The sequence below is a fragment of the Dasypus novemcinctus genome, chromosome 15 (genome assembly GCF_030445035.2).
Source record: "Dasypus novemcinctus isolate mDasNov1 chromosome 15, mDasNov1.1.hap2, whole genome shotgun sequence".
Lineage (NCBI taxonomy): Eukaryota > Metazoa > Chordata > Mammalia > Cingulata > Dasypodidae > Dasypus > Dasypus novemcinctus.
The window spans coordinates 9,361,076-9,375,473 of NC_080687.1; the positions used below are offsets into that span (position 1 = coordinate 9,361,076).

General features: G+C 48.7%; 1 long non-coding RNA gene across 3 annotated transcripts in view; it reads right to left on the minus strand.

The window, feature by feature from the left end:
* The window catches only part of LOC111760641 (uncharacterized), a 31,588-nt gene extending 19,342 nt beyond the window's left edge, over positions 1 to 12,246 (minus strand). Inside the window, exons 1-4 of one of the 3 annotated variants that reach the window (XR_011645786.1) lie at positions 12,171 to 12,246; positions 10,612 to 10,765; positions 3,813 to 3,850; positions 2,479 to 2,636 (exon numbers count right to left, since the gene is read on the minus strand). This is a non-coding gene — a long non-coding RNA (uncharacterized lncRNA). Of the gene's footprint in view, positions 1 to 2,478; positions 2,637 to 3,812; positions 8,530 to 10,611; positions 10,766 to 12,170 lie in introns of those variants that run through there. The other 2 variants (XR_011645785.1, XR_002794269.3) reach the window with 2 other exon arrangements.
* Between the last annotated feature and the right edge of the window lie 2,152 nt (positions 12,247 to 14,398).

A 14,398-nucleotide genomic window follows, 5' to 3' on the forward strand; every position in this document is an offset into this window, starting at 1 on the left:
AGAGGTGATATAAAGGGATATGACATAAAATCAACCCACCACCTCCAGACCTTTTCCTCCTCATTTTCTATCATTTCTCGGTTCTACTTCCCTCACCTTTACCTGCTTTGCATGGCCACATTGACACTGAGCGATAAGAAAAGTTCTCCTTAAGCATGAGGTTCAGATCAGCTCGCCTTCTCCTCCTGCTGCCCGGGCCAAGTCCCCAGACATCCCCCAGACATCCCCCAGAGCAGCCTACGGTGGAGTGCTGTCCCCCCTCCCGGCCCCGGCGGCCAGGGGCCCTGGACCACACCCGCCTAGTGGCTGACACGCCGACACTGCCCGCCGCTTTGCTCACTGAGGACCATCAAGGCCAGGTACCTTGGCCCTGCCGGAGATGCACAGGCTACCTGAAGGAAGGCAGAGCAGAAAGGCCCAAAAGAAGTGCCCATGAAAATACCCGGGTGGGAAAGGACAGGCAGGAGGAAGCAACTGTGCCTCAAGGACCAATGGGGAAAGCAGCAGAGATGTGGAGAGTAGGTGGGAAATGCAAGAGCAGGGAGGACGGAAGTGAAGGGCGAATGGGCACAGGAGGTGGCCATCGGCACAGCCTGTGGCAGGTTGAACTGTGAGCCCAACTTTGGGCCAGTTCTTGGTCTTGGTCCTCACCTGGTGGGTAGGGACCCAGGCTGAACTTCAGTGACCCCCTCTTAGAGAGTCATGCAGTTGACATTCCTAACAACTTCAGTTAAGGTGTGGCCCTAATGAAGCCGGCGGGGCATTCATCAGATTACAGAGTCCTTTATAAGCACCATGACGTTCAGACATAGAGGAAGCCACGGGAAGAAGCTCAAGTCAACGGGACCCAGAGAAGAAAAGAGAGGACGTCACACGTGCACTGCCATGTGACAGAGAAGCCGAGGACCAAGGGTCCCCAGGAGCCAGGCCCAAAATGCCACAGTCTTCAGGGAGAAAATACAGCCTTACTGAGGCATCAATTTTGAACTTCTCCTAGCCTCAAAACCATGAGCCAATAAATTCCCATTGTTTAAGCCAACCCACCATTTAGTATTTGTTTTAGCAGCCAGGAAGCAAAGACTCCTGAGGGAAAAGATGGGGAGCTGGCTGTTGGGAGAGGAAGGAGAACTGGCATTTACTGAATGCCTGTTAGGGACAGGGTCTTGAACACTCATGGTCGCGCTGAAGCCTCATAACCCTGAGAGACAGGTGCTCTTATAACCTCTTCACAAGGAGGAACTTGAGGCATAGCCATGTCGAAGACCTTAGCCACATACACAGCTCCTGAAAGAACCTGTGCCTGTCGAAGTTCAAGGTCCATGCTCCTTCCACTCAAAACAGGAAGCATCTTCACCCCCTGGCCCGCTATTTCCAGTCCTGCCTTTTCAGATCAGTTAGGGGGCCTTTAAACTAAGGAGGTGGTGACTTATAAAAGAAGAAGAAGCACATTCCCTAACATGTGGCAAACAAGAATTGATCTTGGGGAAGTGGATTTGGCTCAACAGATAGAGCATCCATCTATGACATAGGAGGTCCAGGGTTCAAACCCAGGGCCTCCTGACCTGTGTGGTGCAGTGGCTCACACACAGTGCTGATGTGCGCAAGGAGTGCCCTGCCATGCAGGGGTGTCCCCCATGTAGGGAGCCCCACATGCAAGGAGTGCACCCCTCAAGGAGTGCCAGCCCACGTGAATAAAAAAGGGCAGCCTGTGCAGGAGTGGTGCCGCACACATGGAGAGTTGACACAGCAAAATGACGCAACAAAATGAGACACAGATTCCTGGTGCCACTGACAAGAATGCAAGTGGACACAGAAGAACACATGACGAATGGACACAGAGAGCAGACAACGGGGCGGGGGGGGTTAAAAAAATTAGTCTGAAAATAAAAAGAACTGATCTTGAATTTTCCAGAAAGATCCACTGCATGGTTCTCCAGCAATCTGGGGCCCAAAAGGATTTGTAGGCCCCTGGAAGTTCATTCAGACCCAGGTCATCCCAGGGGATTCTGGTCGACCACAAAGAAGGTCTGAGGGTTCCCTTCCATTGGAAGGCTCTCTGGGAGGGTGGTTTGAGGAGTTCCCCATCCACTCTCAAGTTATTCCAGAAGGTCTTAGAGCAGAGTAAGTTTCACTTCCAATTTTTCTCAGACACCTCAAAACCAAGCCTGTGTCTCCCTAGAATTTGATCAGATGCCTAGAGGCCTTATACTTCCAGTGACGTTTCCTAAGGAGACCAGGATCATGGGGATCCCTGCATTTCCAGGGTTCCCCAGGCATACATGTTTGGTCCAGTGTTCAGTGAGTTGAGATCCAGATTCAGGTTCAACTAACACTTACATAGTGCTAGATGTTATCTATATATTATCTCATATATATCTCATATATATGTTACATATATTATCTCATTTCATCCTTCCCATCAGTCAAAAACACATGATTACTCCCATTTTGCAGATGAGAAATAAGAGAGCCACCCACCATGAAACCACTCCTAAGTGGCAGGACCGTCCTCTAGCCAGATGTCCCGTGCCCATTCCAGCAGCCTGTGCACCTTCACACGGGGGCATCCAGGTGAGGGGCCAGCACTATGTTGTCATGGTTCTCATCTTCCCAGGCACTAAACAGCTGCTGATAGCCTGATAGAGGAAGGATCAGATGCACTCACTTCAATAACAGTTCAAGTGAAAATACAGGTTATCATCTCCACCAGTGTGTAATCAACAAGCACCCATCCTGTGCCTGGCCCTTGGCATCTCCAATATAGTTCAGCTTCATGCTGAGGACACAAATGGATATACACCTACGTTCACCCCAGGTTACCCCTCTCGATCTTGGATCCAGACGATACCTTTGAGATCAGCTCAACAGAACCTGTAATATTAAAGGGTTATGCTTAAATCATTTCATTCCTGCAGATTGTCCTAGGGCTCCCAGAGATGGGCATCTGGAGGGATAGTCTAGTCCCTTAAATTGAAAGAAGTTGTGTTTTAATAAATTTTAGAAGAGGGAGTCAGAAAATAGATGTGTGCTTGATCCCTATCTGAGAAAGCTTTGTAAAATAATAAAACCCAAATTATTAAAGTATTAACTGAACTTTGGTGTTTTCATCTCAATTTCCTCTGGAGCATCTGACAACCAAATGAGGAGATGGTCCGGTTTCACCTAAGTATATATGGAGAAGATTATTAACCAGTTAACTAATGTAATCTGCCCCAACCCTATTGCTGTCCACATAGTGGGGTCAAGTTTGACTGTTCCAGAAACATGTTGAAGGATGGTGAATGCCTCCTTAGCTCACAGATCATTACCAGACAGAAGGATTAACGACGTTTGGAGGGAATGCAAACATTCCTCTCTCCTTGCCAACAAGTAATTATTCCATATGGCTCAGGGATGAACTTCCATTCGGCACACTAGAGGGAAAGCTGAAAGGCATTTTTCTGTTAAATCAAAAGCATTTTCTACAGTGACCAGAAGAGTCTTCATTCAGAAACATTGTTACAAATGCTTTTGTTTCTTAAAAAATCCAGTCCCTTCATGTATAAAGTGAGTTATGATGGGAACTTCCAATAGGTTCACACAAACAAAACCTGTGGTCTATATATGTTAATAGCAAATAATCTAGGCAGAACAAAGAAAACTTGAATTAATTTAAGTGAAATGAAAAGAAGCTTTGTATTTTCTCTCTAAAATTTAGTAATGAATATCTAACATACAAAATGTTGGCAACAGAATTTTGTGGCATTTGCCACTCAGGTAATAAGGCTGCTATGGTTAAAATTGTTTATAAGTATAATCCAAAAAGCTGTCACCTGGTAGGATAAGAGTCCTTGGCTTCATTCTGCTTTCTCTGGTGCACTCAGGTTTTCAATTGTGTTGTTGATGGTGCCAGTTCGCAGTGATGATTGTGGCATACCCAGGGAGTGAAAACAAGGGAAGAATAAGGGTAATGAGTTTAAACGAACTTGGCATCAGTGGACATTGTAGACCTTAATGTTTTCTTTGCCAAGAGAAGAAAAGCTTTTAAACTGAAACTCAGGGAGAGCTCCTGACACGGGGCTGTGTCATTGTAACCTGTTGGGAAACCAGGGCTGTTGCTTGGGCACGCTGGCGCTGCCGACAGAACCGCATGGCGGCAAGTCAGCCCGAGTGTGGCCGAAGGTCACGGCCACAGGTGGTGCCAGGCCCCTTGAGCAGACAGTGACCCAGGGTGCCTGTCCCAGCCGCACACGACCACATTCAGTGCAGGTCGAGGATCGATTATGAGCAATTGCCTCCATCCTCCTGGGGCTTAGCAAAACCAAGGGCATCCTGTTCAGACCCACACCTCCTTTTCTTCCTTTCAGAAGGAAGGAAAACCTCTGCCTCATGATTTCAATATTATTCAAGCAAGCCCGGGAGGAGAGTCTGTAATTAATATTGCATTCCTTCCTATTAGTGTTCTCAAAGCTTCCGTGATGCCTTTGTCTTTCAAGGGTGGAAAAAGAGCTTCCCAAAAATTGCAGATTTGTAAAGATTCACGTGAAGGTGAAGGATGGGCTTTGCCAGGAACATTCTAATTGTCTAGGCAAATGACACAGACTATTTCTACACAAGGGCAAGCATATGTTGGAAAAGAAGAAATTAAGTCATCCAGATGTTTTAGCTGTATTACTGGGAAACTTCTTTGACTGAATCTTTCACTTTGGACCATGTGTTTGATGTTGTACAAAGTCACAGAACTGAGAATATTAGAAGAAAATTAAAGGTGTGCAGAAATACATCATCAAAAAGCATTTTTGATGATAATAATGTTCCCCTTCAATGTTTTAGAGGGTTTTTCCCCCAAGCCATGTCATATTTACATCTGACATCTATTAGCTCGTTTCTGGCCTTCAGGAGCTGCTTCTCTCGATGGCTAAAAATCAAAATGGAGAGAGCCACAGATTGAACTTTGGAACGTCCTCATCATAAAAACTCATTCTTGATGGTTATTTTAGAAAGTAAGTAGTTCACATAAAGTAGGAGCCAATGCAGGAAAACAATGAGTAAGGGTGAAAAAATCATGAAGTCTGAGGAAATGCAAATACCAAAGGCAACAAAAGCAGGAAAAATCAAGAATCACAACTTACGATGGACTTGAAAGCCTGCTTCACCAGGCACTGAGAGGCCAGTCAATATTTATTTTTTTTATTTTTGTGTATTAGTTGCCAACAACAGAATCCACTCTGCCTAATCTAAGCTGAGAGAGAATTTATCCTACAACACTGGGTAGCTTAAAGAACCTTCAGGCACATTAAGCAGCCAGATCTGTGGCTGGGTAAGAGGAGCGCCTGTGGTGAAAACACACACCACCAACGTGCCTGACGTCGCAGGAAACCCCAGACGGCATTTGCCAGGAGAACGGATTCCTGCTCGTGGTGAACTCACATCTCTTGCAGGTGCGCGAGTTACCTGTGACTCCCAGAACTGAACTCACGCGCCTGAGCCTCGGCTGCAAAGGAGTCTGGGAACAGGTAGTTTTCTGGTTTCTAGCGTAGGAAGGCAAGACTCCAAAGATGTTCAATGATATTAAACAGCCACAGATGACACCAGGTCTGCTACAGGAATGTTATGGCCATAGCTCAGCTTCAAAAAAATCAATTTGGCCTGAACCGCGTCGAAAGGAGTGGAGTGGCGAAAGTCTGGAGATGAGGTAGCAAGTTCGAAGCCAGGTGCAATTGCCAGGGGACGCAGTAATGAGGTCTTTCACTAGTGTTGGTGCTGGGAACATGGGCTGGGGGCAGAGATTCTGGAGTCACTGGAGAGATAGAGCGACAACAGGATTTGGCAATGGTAGTTGACATCATTTGCAGAGATAGGAAATCGAGAGGAAGAGCCGTTCTGAGGGAGGGACCAACACACATTCGGGATGAGGAGCAGTAGGATACTTGGGGACAAATCCTACGAGCATCCTGAGAGCCGGAGCATCCAGAGCCAGGTCCCGCGTCTCCTAGAGGGAGATGATGGTTGACGAACAGGGAGGGGTAGAGTTCAAAGGCAGTGCTTTCGTGCCTTTTGAAAATGAGTTTCCTTTTTGCATCCGTGCTCCTGGTTGTCTGCTACAGTGGTTTAAGGGGAGCTTAGTTCAAGTCCATTTTCTTCCCCAGCCAAGAAAGGACCAGTTGAAGTTTTCCTCTTCTCCAAAGAACATATTCTTTTCTGTTTTAAGGAACGTATCGCCTGTCTCTGAATGATTCTCCTAGTCTTCGTATAATGTGTCTCGTGGCGGTTCGAAGAACTACTTGTTTGTGTCCAGTTGAGAGGGTGTATCACAAATAAGGAGAACTAAGCCGCGTTTTCATTGCAGTCATTTTTCACCGGGTCTGAGAGACACACGAAAGAGACACAAAGAGAACGCTGCCTCCTCCAAACCTGAAAAGGCTTCTATCGAGAGGAGAGGGGCTTGTTTCTCAGTGTTTGTGAGCCAGGAAAGTTCGTGGGTGGGGCCACCCCGTCCTCCAGGTCCACGCCCCGCTCTCCTAACAACGAAGGCTTCTCTGAGGCCTCGCAGAAAGAGACCCTCTGAAAGTGAATGGAAGGCTTGTTACCCACGAAGAGTAACCCCAGAAGTTGGGACCAGCATATTCTTTTCAAATCAAGAACACTGTTGTTTGGAAGGACAAGATTGTCAAAGAGCAGCCCAGGCTGCTGTGCAGAGAAGGAGACTCAGCCACTGTCTCCCCTCTGACCAGGACCCAAAGGAACTGATCATTGGAAGGATCCAGAAGCCCGCACCCCACAGAAGACAAGGCCAATGAGCCGTTCCAGCTGTTGAGCTGGGGCAGAGTGTCACAAGTGCCTCCAACGTCCTGAAAACTCACCTCCTGTTATGAGATCTTTTGGAGGATGCCAGAGAGAGACCTACCCAGATACAGACCACATGCTCCAGAGCCGGTATCCCCATGTGCCATTTCTCTTTTGTGAAAAGGAGGATACTCTTCTCAGGAGGAGGGAAACACTGACACCTGCTTCTCTTTTTTTAAAAGATTTATTTTTTTAATTTCTCTCCCATTCCCCCCTGCCCCCAGGTGTCTGCTCTCTGTGTTTATTCACTGTGTGTCTTCTGTGTCCACTTGTATTCTTGTCAGCAGCACCCAGAATCTGTGTCTCTTTTTGTTGCGTTATCTTGCTGCATCAGCTCTCCGTGTGTGCGGTGCCATTCCTGGGCAGGCTATGCTTTTTTCACACTGGGCAGCTCTCCTTACGGTGCGCACTCCTTGCATGGGGGGCTCCTCTACATAGGGGACACCCCTGCATGGCAGGGCACTCCTTGTGCACATCAGCATTGTGCGTGGGCCAGCTCACCACATGGGTCAGGAGGCCCTGGGTTTGAACCTTGGACCTCCCATGTGGTAGGCGGATGCTCTATCAGGTGAGCCAAATCCGCTTCCCACCTGCTTCTCTATTTCTCTCCACATTGAGGAGTCACCAGTGAGGTCAGGCTTCAAAACTCTGTCTTCCCAGAGAAGCATTAGGAGAAGCTGGGGGTTACTAGTCACTATCTTGTGGCACCACAAATGTGCATTATTCTGAACAGGAACTAACATTGTTCCTCAGACAGAGAGAGTCCATCACCCGACTCGAAAGACACAATGGAACAGCTCAGCCTACAAAAGTCAGGGTAGGGGTACGGGGACTGGATGCCTGAAGACGGTCAGGACTGGCATCTCGACTCCGGCCGGATTAAAATTTTAACATGTCTCTGTGAGGGGAACATTTTGCTGCCAAAGGTTTTCTGGATGGTTCCAGGTGTGGCCACAAATTATTAAAGGGAAAACCCAAGACTTGCTTGGCACAGAGTAAACTTCTCAAGTGCTGACCTTGGTTTTAGATTTAGCAATGGTAATTTGAGGGGATGTGGAGCCCTCGGAGAAGCCATTTTGGAAGACGAGGAAGGCCAAGACAAAGCTGAGCCGAGGACATCTGGTGAGGCGTGAGGCAGAGCAGCAGGACACAGTGAATTGGCCCCGATCCTTTTCCTCCCAAACTGGGCTTCATTCTCAGCCCAGAGACTTCGGTAGGCTGGCAGGGACCCCGGCAGTGGCTGTGTGAGCGTGCGGGCCCTGACGTGTCCTGAGGCACTCTGGGCAGATTCCGCTGGTTCCTTCTGCCCAAGCCTTGGTGAAGGCCAATGTGAGTCTCTACAGCCAATGCAGAAACCATCCCAGTCTCCCTAACGGCAGCAAATCCAGGGTCAGCTTTTCTGTCCCACAGGCACGAAGCAAGCCACAGGAGGGAGGAAAAAAGTTTTATCGCCTGTCTCGTGGTCCTGCAAATGAAGAAGGGTAGAAGCTATGCTTGGCTGCAGCCCCACAGGAAGTCAAAATGACAAAAGGGACTGCCGGCTGTCAGGAGAGGAGTGAGCACAGAATGGTCAGCTTTCTCGAGGACTGTCTAAAACACAAAAGGAACAAGGGAGGTGTGGGGCTGCAGGACAAGCTCCAGGGGGGTAAAACCCTGCTGCTCCCGACCTCACACAGCCAGAAGCCCACAAGGCTGTTTACACACTGGCCTCTAAGCAAACGTCCCCTCCTGGGTGGCCGACTGTGGGCGGTGGGTGGAGGTAGGGACAGGACAGGCTGGCAGGACCCACTGACCTTTCACCTTATCCCACCCCTGAGGGTGGTCTGAGTCTCACTGGACTTGAGGAAACACCCATGAGCCCTTCCCCTGACCCGGGAGGCTTTGCCTGCTCGCCAGGCTTGGCTGGAGGTCACGGCTTATACCTGTCCCTCCTCCGTCAGGACGTCCAGGCCAGCCTTGGAACCTCGGTTTCAGTTTTGCAGTGACTGGTCACGATGGTCCTTGTGTTCTCCCCGTGGAAGCTGAGGTCCAGGGAGGTGAGGACGTGGCCATCACCATAGAAGGTGCAGGGGGACATTGACAGCGTCCTGCAGTTACTGAGCACCTGGCAGCTTTCAGACCTGTGATAAGTGCCTATTCGGCTTCATTATTTGCTCCTGATGACAACCCAGTGCAGTAGGAACATTATTATTATTTTGGCTTTTACAATAGGAATTTATTAGGGTAAAAGTTTACAGTTTGAGGCTATGAAAATGTCCAAATCAAGGTATCTTCAGAGATGCTATCTCACAAAGGTCAGCTGTGGGCAATCCTGGACTCTGCCACATGGCAAGGCTAAATTGTGGCTATCAGACTGGTTCTCTGCCTTCTCCTCCGGGCTGCTTTCTCTATTGGTTTTGAGCATTCCGTAACTTAGCCTCCCAGGGGCCTCTTTCTGTGCCTCTGTGTTGTGCCGATTCCAGCATCCAGCCTCCAGGACCTCTGTCTCAGGCTCTCGGGGCTTCTTTGTCCTTCTGCAGCTGTCGGCCGTCTTGAGGTCTTCTCTAACAGGGCGGGGTAAAATGGCGGCTCTCTTTCTCTACGTGTTTCTGCTTTCAGTTCTGCATTTATTTAAGCCTCCAATCAAAGGCCTTACAGCGATCTCATCAAGTGGTCCCTTAATTGAATCTAATGCAATCAAAGGGTCCCACACCCACAGGAATGGATTAGTTCGAAGAACAGGATCTTTTCTGGGATTCACAAAACTTCAAACCATCAGAGCAGGGGCTTACAAAGGTCAGGTGATCAGTGGAGCTTTAATGCAGGTCTGTCTCACAATTATTTCCTCCATTCCAGAGCATATAGTTGGAAGAAATATACTTAGCAACCGGCAAAATCCCCATATACTTTCTGACTTGTCGAGTTAAAGCTAATATGGTAGGAAAGGCCAAATAGAAGCCACAGTAACTGCCTCTATCTAGCAATATAGTTTTTTGGGTTTTTTTTAAGATTTATTTTTTATTTATTTCTCTCCCATTTCCTCTCCCCCCACCCCAGTTGTCTGCTCTCTGTGTCTATTCGCTGCGTGTTCTTCCGTGTCCACTTCCATTGTTGTATTGTTGTCAGTGGCACCAGGAATCTGTGTCTATTCTTGTTGCATCATCTTGCTGTGTCAACTCTCCATGTGTGCGGCCACCAATCCTGGGCAGGCTGAACTTTCTTTTGTGCTGAGCGGCTCTCCTTACGGGGTGTGTGGGGCTCCCCTACGGGGTGGGGGACACCCCTGCATGGCATGGCACTCCTTGCACAACATCAGCACTGTGCATGGGCCAGCTCCACACAGGTAAGGGAGGCCCGGGGTTTGAACCACGGACATCCCATGTGGTAGGCAGACGCCCTATTCATTGGGCCAAGTCCGCTTCCCAAAATAGTTAAGTCAAAAGTAATACCAGATTCCTGGAGGGATTGCAGAGATCAATGCCACCATCAAGAATGTGAAGGCTGCAGGAGTGGTGATTCCCACCACATCCCCATTCAACTCTCCTATTTGGCCTTGGCAAATGGCAAAAGGCCTTGGCAAACAAGTAGATCTTGGAGAATGACAGTGGGTTATCATAAACTCAACCAGGTGGTGACTCCAGTTGCAGCTGCTCTTTCAAAAGTGGTATTACTACTTGAGCAAATCAACACATCCCCTGGTACCTGATCTGTCAAATGTTTTTTTTCTCAATGCATGTTAATAAAGACCACCAGAAACAGTTTGCTTTCAGCTGGCAAGGCCAGCAATATACACCTTCACTCTCTTACCTCAGAATCATATCAACTCTCCAGCCGAACATCATAATATTGTCTTCAAGGGCCATGGTTGTTTCTGCCATCCATAAGACATCACACTGGTCCATTATGTTGATGACATTATACTGGTTTAATCTACTGGGCAAGAAGTAGCAACTTCTCTAGCCTAGTTAGTACAGCATTTGTGTGTCAGAGGTGGGAGATAAATCCAACAAACATTTAGGGGCCTTCCACCTCAGTGAAATTTCTAGGTGCCCAGCACTATTGAGCTATCCCTCCTAAGGTGAGGCGAAGGCGTTGCATCTGGTTCTCCTGGAGGATGGGTGCTGACCTAGAATCCTCTGGTTTATCTGGAAGGAGCCTATGCTGTCAGATGAGTCCGAGACTCCTTCCTTTCTGATCAGGAGGATGCCATTCGCTAGTGGCAGGGGTGAATTACAGAAGACTGAGCGATCTGGCTGACCCCCAGCCCCCTACTTGCTCCCCAGGAAGAGGTACAACTGTCACTGCCACAGAGCCTCTGTGACCTGCACAGAATGACTCCTTTCCTTCCTCCACATTTCAAGCCATGTCCCTCTACTTCTGCCCCCAGCAGAGTCTGACTGTCCCTCCCAGCTCACGAGGTCCCTCCCACCACAGGCCTTGGCACAGGACGGTCCCTTGCATGGCTGGAAAGTCCTTCCCTTCTTTCTGGGAATGTTAACACCTGTTGGTATGTTATTGTCCCACCTACAGGTGCAGCACAGAGAGCACCTGTGCCTCTCACCCGCGGGCTCGGCGTTGGAGGGACCACCTGGAGGTGCGGCCCAGGCCGGCGGGTTCCAGGGTCCCCTCCTTATCACGGTGGCCTGTGCCACGACCAGAACACGGTCAAGGCGGAATGCGGATGGAAGTCACAGACCTCCCTTCCCACCTGACGGGCTGGGTGGGTTTTGCTGCGCCCTCTTCGTGGGGCCAGCTCAGGGAGGAGCTCAAGAGTTTTCATCGTCCGTTCTGTGCTCCCTCAAGCCTTGAAATGTATCCCAGGTAAACCTGAGTCTAGCTCAGATACCACTGCCCTTCTCAAACTTGGACGTGCCGAGCAATCACCTGGGGAGCCTGTTCAGGTCAGATTCTGATTCCACAGGTCTGGGATGGGGCCTGAAATTCTGCATTTTAACGAGCTCCCTCAGGTCGCCGCCGCTGAAGGTCCACCGGCCACTCTTTGAGGAGCCAGGCTCTATTAATAATTATTTTTTAATAGCTATTTTTATTATCTCTGAACGCCCAAATTCACTGCTCCCGCCCCAGGCCACTCCTGCCCCACCCACTCCTACACACCCTTTCCCTTCACATATGACCTGTCCTAGGGTCACATCCACCAGGGCAGGGAGCCTTACCAGAGACGACTAGAAGAGCCGCAGAGCGCCGGAGCTCTGTGAACGCAAAAAACACCCTGGCCTCCCTCGCAGAGATTCTGATTCAGTATTGGGGCTGGGGCCGGGGTCCCCGCAGAGTGATCCCCCACCCTTTTTAACTATCAGTCAATCCACCTTTCTCACTCCCGTTCAATTCACCCTTTCATTACCCACCTAAGACACATGACACCACCCAGGAAATGGGCCAGGGAAGCAGAGCGCTCGGCAGGGAATGCACGCTCCACGTGCTTCTGCTTCCCTCCCGGGTGGGTGGACACCCCCTGCCTGCCCCCAGTGCGCCTGCGCAGCACGGCCCCCCACGCCACGGCCCGCCTGGCGCCTCTGACGCCTGCCACGGGAGGATGTGGCCAAGGGGTTGAGCTCGAGCCTTTCTAGGAAAGAGCAAAACCATTTTTTTGCTGTAAGAAATGTAAGATTGAAGTTCCAGAGGTGAATATTCCCCCTGCCCCCCCCCCAGGTCTTAGTCCCAGTAACCCCACTCTTCTGCAGACTCCTTTCCCTTTAAGGGGTTTCAAAAACCGCACCCCACGCCGTCCTGTTTTCCCAAAGAAAGCATCACATTGAGGGAAACTAGAAAGGCGTGATTCAGTGATGTCCCGTGCTGACAGGGGTCCTCCTTGCAAGGTCTTTGTTAATTGTACCCTTATCTATAGGGATAAATTTAAAGGCACATGAAACAGTGGGGTCCCAAAGACACTGGCCTATTGTATTGTCCCATCAAGTTGAAACAATAGAGCAGGCTCTTGAGCCTGTCTCCAGGGCAACAGGACATGGCAGTCAGGCAGGTGGACTTTCTGATGAATTTTCAAAACGGAGTTTCACCGTATTTTGCTCTTTTAAAGTTTGGAAAGTCATCTCATAAGTATTTAGAGAAAATTACAAACAAATCCTTTGAATAGGAAACATGTGTTTTATTTCATTCCAAGTGTCCTTTTTTGGTATTTTGTTGATTCGTGGCAAAATAAAATTTCTCATGCCAGGAGAACAAAAAGATCCCATGGAGAACCCAAAAGCAGCATATTAGCAACAAGTAAGTAAGATAAAGAAGTCTTATTTTAAAATGTCTTTTAGTATTTAAAATCAGTGTATCAGTTGTTCACAGAGTAAAATCTACTGGGCATTCTGACATGCAACCTTAACATCTTTCTCTATTAGCAAATTTTTTCTCTCCTGGACATCAGGCCTGGATCTTCTCAAAAGACCCGAGGCGATTGAATGCAAGTTAGAAGCTCTTAAAAACACAGCCGCAGGCAAAAGGCCATGAGCCCTGTCAAGGGAAAACTGCCCGGCTTCCCATGTGGGGCTCTGCGTGCAGCCCCCTGAGCTCTGATGCAGCTTTGATTCCTGCACCACCACTCGGGCATGACCATCCATTCTGCAGCCCTTTTCCTGGCTGACCTCAGCATTCTCCCTTCGATATGATTTTAAGTGTTTGCTCTCCCGGCACATTTGCAGTTACTAGGTATAGAAACTTCTAGAGCTGTGCTTTCCAGTATGGTAGCCACCAGCTACACGTAGCTATTTACATTTAAATTACTTAAAGAGAAATAGTTTTAAAAGCCGGTCCTCAGTCGCACTAGCCGCATTTCCAGGGCTCAAGAGCCACAGGTGGTAGTGGCCGCTGTAGTGGACAGAGCAAATGTGAAATGTTCTTCGTCACATGAAGTCCTATTGCACAGCACAGACCTAGAAATTCTCCTGCTCGAATCTCAACCCCAAGGGGAGGGCCAGCTTGGCTTTAGCATCTTACTCTAATTCCCTCAATCCAAGGCCGCTTCGTATTTCAGGAATATGACCCTGAACGCCTTGAAGTCTGGAATAATCTTGGTAGCATCTCTCGCGATAATTCCAGCAGTGGTTCAAAGTTCCTTCAGATGACTCCAGAACGCCTATAGCACCACTTTGATTTTCTAGGTTTCCAAAAAGCCACAAACACTGGGTAGCTGGAGCATTAGCAAAGATTTAGGGTTAGCAGAGCAGCATGGGAGAGACGATTCCAAGAGAGTAAAATACCACCTTCATTATAGCCCGTTTGGGCAGCTCCATCTTATATTAGTCCACTGCCTACTTGCCTCTTTATTTGGCAAGATGCCTGACATTCAACCATTAGAGCTTCATTCCTTTAAGTTTTATGGGTATCTTTCTTATTAGCCATACTGGGAGAGGGTTCTTGGACTACACTTGCTGCGGGAGGGAGAGCGAGAGAAACTAGAGTAATGAGGATGCACATTGTCACTGTTCTCACCTGACTTACAGCCACCCCAGCCAACCCCACCTGTGAGACTGGGCAAAGTGAGGCTCAAGAGTGCCTCATCATATTCCATTTCTCATAAATGAGAAATGGTTTTTAAATGAGCACACATAGCTGCACAGCACATACC